Source organism: Oncorhynchus nerka, linkage group LG12 (genome assembly GCF_034236695.1).
Source record: "Oncorhynchus nerka isolate Pitt River linkage group LG12, Oner_Uvic_2.0, whole genome shotgun sequence".
Classification (NCBI taxonomy): Eukaryota; Metazoa; Chordata; class Actinopteri; order Salmoniformes; family Salmonidae; genus Oncorhynchus; species Oncorhynchus nerka.
In genome coordinates, this window is record NC_088407.1 from 28,125,526 (window position 1) to 28,131,525 (window position 6,000).

Here is a 6,000-nt window from a genome sequence, read left to right on the forward strand (position 1 = left end):
GTAATAGGTAAAATTCTAATGCATCAAATTCACATTGGCCAGATTACAGATAATTTGGAAAAACTAGATGATTACTTCTTCTAGGATTACTTTTCAATTCAGAAATAATGTTTGCTAACGGTTTTTGACACCTTTCTGTTATCTCAATGACATTCAAATCAGCATTGATAAAAGGTGCAAGTTTAAGTTTGTTCCACCTGAGTGAGTCTGACCACAAGTCAGAGACCACTATGATGACACACTAAATGTGTTTGATGAATTGCTAGACAAGAGCAGGAATAGGCTTTTGTTGGCTACAGTCCAAGCTATGTATTCCAATGGTGCGACTGCTGTCGGCATCCAAAGATTATCCAACTTGAATAAACGCTTGGAGGTAAGCACCACATCAGTGATGTAGCCTACTGGCGATACGGATATCTGTACTTTAAAAAAAAATGTCCACTTAAATGATTGATTTCTACACAGCGCATTAACACGAATTCCTCCCTCCGTGGTATTTGTGCTCCATACTGTCAAAAACAATTGTAATTTAAAAAGACCACAAGTTAATTATTGCTCAATATAATTCATGCTGATTCCCACCAAAAATCCATAGTCCTAATGGACACACGCTCAAACTCATGCACCTAATATGAATAGACCAAAGCTGAAACCACACAGAGAGATGCCGTCGTCAACGGCATCAACATGTGCGTGCGAGAGTAGAGAGTGTCAATTCAGACACAGCGTAGCACGTGCCAACTTAGTTGTCATGAGAATCCATAATAAACAGTTGTATTTGTTATGTTCACCATGTTCACCCTTGTGAATTATTGATGCGTGTTCCTTTTGACTCACCTTATATGTCCTACTGGACAGTTGCAGTTTATTAGGAAAAATACCATACTAATGTTTGAGGATAGTGCACAACATCAACAAAAAAAATAGCACGGCAACTGGTTTGATACATTCACCTCTGAAGGTAAATAATGTACTTACATTCAGTAACCTTGCTCTGATTTGTCATCCTGAGGGTCCCAGAGATAAAATGTAGCATAGTTTTGTTTTTATACCTACCTTTGAAGCCCTGCTGTCTCTGGCTCCACACCCACCCCGTCCGGCCATCTAGATGTGTGAAAGTTAGTGTACAAGTTAATGATCCATAATGTATCACATTCCTGGGAGACTGTAAACTAAAATGTTGTATTACCATATCATTGTTGTATGTTTTCTGTAGTTATATACTTGAACATGTATCAATTGACCAATTTGGCACATTTGGGCAGACTGGATACAAAATATTGTCCAGTATTGCAACGCTTCACTGGATCAATCTGAAACATTGCACACACAGTGCTACCATCTAAATGGCCAAAATGTTAATTGCGCCTCAACTGCAATATTATATTGTGGCCTTTCTCTTGCATTTAAACAATGATGAACAAAATAAATAAATGAAAACGCATGTTTTTTTGTTTGTATCATCTTTTACCAGATCTAATGTGTTATATTCTCCAACATTAACTTCACATTTCCACAAACTTCAAAGTGTTTCCTTTCAAATGGTATCAAGAATATGCATATCCTTGCTTCAGGTCCTGAGCTACAGGCAGATTTGGGTATATCATTTTAGTTGAAAATTGAAAAAAAAGGGTCTGCACTTTGACCTTGTAAATGACCTCCCCATGGGTGGGGAGAGCAGTGTTGGATGAAACTGATGCAGCATCAAAATATAGCTAAGATGCCTCAGGATTTACTTTCCTATTAATGAGCAAGCAGCAATCAAGAAGTCAAGCATCAAGTATGAACGCTCTCGTCACCCAGTTGGTTCGTTCTAGTCATTAGCACTACCATTATGAACTTTTCTCAGGATACTGGCACAGGATGATTGACACTTGTTCTCTCGTCCTTTATGGAATAGGAGAGTGCACAATAGATTCTCAACAGAGTCCTCGAAACCAACCGGCTAACTAGGTAATGAAGTCCCACCTGCCGCTATACCTGTAGGACACCCAATTAACCAGAGATCAAGACAGAACGTTTGGTTCACTCTACCTCAATCAAAGAAAGAACGTTTGGTTCACTCTACCTCAATCACAGAAAGGTACACTAAATGAGTCATGCAAGATGGAATTTTGCGACAGAATTGGTAATGTAACGTCTAATATTGTTTATCTTATTTAATAGATTGGAATCGCTGGTTAGAATTCATCCTCACATCTGCCAGGGGGCCACCATTACACTAATAACACTACAGTGGTAAAACAATGCAGTCTAAGGCCTGAGTTATACCTTCTGTTTCAATCGAGTTTAGGACAAACTTCATTCTGGAAACATACAGCTTATAAATGATATTCTCTGTATGTTCCAAGAGCGCATTCCCCCTCACCCTCAAAGGTCCAACTGTCAGTGCCCACACCTAGCAAAACTCATGTCTAATAACCAGTAGGGAACAACTCCTTCCTCCAGGCAGGTCCACCTGCAGTATATGCGATGTGAGAGAGAAGCATGGAATTAACCAACACGCAGGAGTAAAGAGTGAGGAGTGTCAAAATGTCAGAAGCCATAGCCGCCAATCAGGATAAGGAGAGGATGGAAAGCCTGAGGGGCCTGACCTTGAGAGTCAAAGCAAGGCTGTCCGTTTCCTTCTCTTTCTGTGTTGATGGAGTGAGGAGCCTTTCACACAGGTGCTTGTTAGCCGCACTCAACCACAAGAGGAGTGTGGACAGTTGATGGACACTCTGCAGGACATAAATTGAGACTGCAGTAGGCTTTGGGTTACGCCTCACCTTTCAGTACCTGTTCTGTCTTTCTCCCGGGATGGGAAACAAAGACAGAACACAAAAGTTGAAGACAACAACTTGAAGACAAAAGCTTGCCAATGGTTGCAGTGCTTTTCTTGACTGCTGAACAGCAGTACAATGTTATTTGTCTGACCTTTGGAAGATGTTCTTTGCCACAGCAGTGGTGAACCTGATATGTGTGGGGAGAGAGCAGCCTTTTTCTTATTGGATCATGTTCTGATACGTTTCTCTGCAGCACGGTTGCACACTATGGGAGTAGATGGGTATCGTATTCATAATAAAAGGTAAGAAAGCTAGAAAAGGAAAGCCACTGAAGTCTCAGTTATCCCATTGAATCACCAAGGAGTGATCTATACATTATTATGAATGTCTGTAGATAGTCTGTAGAAACAAACTATACCTCTACCAGAAATACACATGCAAGTCCATTCAACAAACCAACAATTATGATCACACTCTGAAACGCATTTGCACAGACCCACGCACACGCCATATTGTCCAGGTGGATAACTGTACACAAGGGCATGAGCCAGGAGTGACAGCTGCTGATGGACTGGCAGGGGGCAACACCCAGAACATGAAAGCCAAATCCAGCCATTGTCCAGGATATCGACAGGGCCAACATATCTGTAGCACTTGTACCATCTGTAGCGGGTGGAGCAGCTCCAGGAGCCTGGCTGATCAGAAAATAACCTCTTTGATATGAGAGGGTCCATGTTTGAAAGGTGTGGGGGGAGTTAACAAGTCTCCTAGGATATTAAATGCTATAGAGTGGGAAAATCTGGGAGAATTATTGAGAGCAGTATTGGTTGAAGATAAATCAGGAATAACATGCCAGGCAGACCTTATTCATATGCTGTCTTTATTCAAACCCCTACTCTGTACTGAGGACCTCTATGAAGTTCAATGAGATAGGTCTATTCATTATTTAATGGGTGCATTTTTCTCTAGATCATTTTGACTTGGTCTATAGCTAAAACAAGGTCGACATACTGTAAATACATTGCTATTTCTACAAAACACAGCTGCTCCGTGAAGCTAGTCAGAAAACAGTGCAAAGACTTTACTTCCCACACAGAGACATGCTTTTGTCCTAAAAGAAATGGAGCAGTGTATTTTGTTTAATTTCTACAAAATACAGCTGCTCCGTGAAGCCTGTCAAACTGTGGAAAAACTTTACTTCCACAAAGAAACATGCTATTGTCCCAAAACATTATAGTAATAAAAAAGAAATTCTAAAATCTTTAACAAGAGCAATGTATTTTGTTTCATTTCTACACACAGCTACTCCGTGAAGTCGGGATATATTTTTTAATATATATTTTTTACTCCTACAGAGAATAAAAGCTGTGGGGTATAGCCAGTGGTTGACTACTAGGGCAGAGGCATATGCATGCATGCTCCTGATAACAGAAAGACTATATTAAAGAAAATAGACTAACCTATACAATCAGTCCAAGACACAGATTCAAAGTATCTACTCCAAAGTGCGGTATCACGCAGCTTGCAATCCTCCCTTTCAAAGCACAATGTCGTCCGCCATCTGTTTCCTTGATAACAGGCCCAAAGATGAAAACTTGAGATGCCTTCACTTTCATGTAAATAGCTAACCAATTTACTGAAATGTAGTTGCGTGACTACAAGAGCCTAGCCACTGTACGATACAGTGGCATGGTATTTAAACTGCCTTGCTTACTCAAGAGAAAAAGTAACCCTTGAAGAGCTGTGTGATTACGGCGCTATGTAGTATACAGTGCCTTCGGAAAGAATTCAGACCCCTTGACTTTTTCCACATTTTATTAGGTTCCATCCTTATTCTAAAATTGATTAAATCATCCCCCCCTCATCAGTCTACACACAATACCTGATAAATACAAAGCAAAAACCATTTTTTGCTCATTTATAAAAAATATCACATTTACAAAAGTATTCAGACCCTTTACTCAGTACTTTGTTGAAGCACCTTTGAGGGCGATTAAAACCTGGAGTCTTATTGGGTATGACGCTTCAAGCTTGGTACACCTGTGTTTGGGGAGTTTCTCTCATTCTTCTCTGCAGATCTTCTCAAGCTTTCTCAGGTTGGATTGGGAGCATTGCTGCACAGCTATTTTCAGGACTCTCCAGAGATGTTAGATCGGGATCAAGTCCAGTCTCTATCTGGGCTACTCAATGAGATTCAGAGACTTGTCCCGAAGCCACTCCTGCATTGTCTTAGCTGTGTGCTTCGAGTTGCTCTCCTGTTGGAAGGTGAACCTTCACTCCAGTCTGATGTCTTGAGCACTCTGGAGCAGGTTTTCATTAACGATCTCTCGGTTTCCTCCAGACGTGACACTTGGAATTCAGGCCAAGGAGTTGATCTTTGTTTAATCAGACCAGAGAATCTTGTGGTTTGAGTCTTTAGGTGCCTTTTGGCAAACTCCAAGCGGCCTGTCATGTGCCTTTTACTGAGGAATGGTGTGCTGCAGAGATGGTTGTCCTTCTAGAAGGTTATCCCATCTCCACAGAAGAACTCTAGAGCTCTGTCAGAGTAAACATTGGGTTCTCGTCACCTCCCTTACCAAGAACCTTCTCCCCCGATTGCTCAGTTTGGCTGTGCAGTCAGCTCTAGGAAGAGTCTTGGTGGTTCCTAACTTCTTCCATTTAAGAATGACGGAGGACACTGTGTTCTTCGGGATCTTCAATGCTGCAGAAATATTTCCCCAGATCTGTGCCTCGACACAATCCTGTCTCGGAGCTCTACGTACAATTCCTTCGACCTCATGGCTTGGTTTTTGCTCTGACATGCACTTTCAACTGTGAGACCTTATATAGACAGGTGTGTCAGTCAAAAGTTTGGACACACATACTCATTCCAAGGTTTTTCATTGTTTTTACTATTTTCTACATTGTAGAATAATATTGAAGACATTACAACTATGAAATAACACATCATGTAGTAACCTAAAAAAGTGTTAAACATGTATTTTATATTTGAGATTCATCAAAGTAGCCACCCTTTGCCTTGATGACCGCTTTGCACTCTCTTGTCCATCACTGGAGCCAAGCTTCCTGCCATGGACCTCTATACCGGTAGTGGAGCTCCAAGTCTAGGTCAGAAAAGGCTTCTAAACAGCTTCTAGCAATTTCCAAACACCTGAAGGGGCCACGTTCATCTGTACAAACAATAGTACGCCATGACAAACACCATGGGACCACACAGCCGTCATATCGCTCAGGA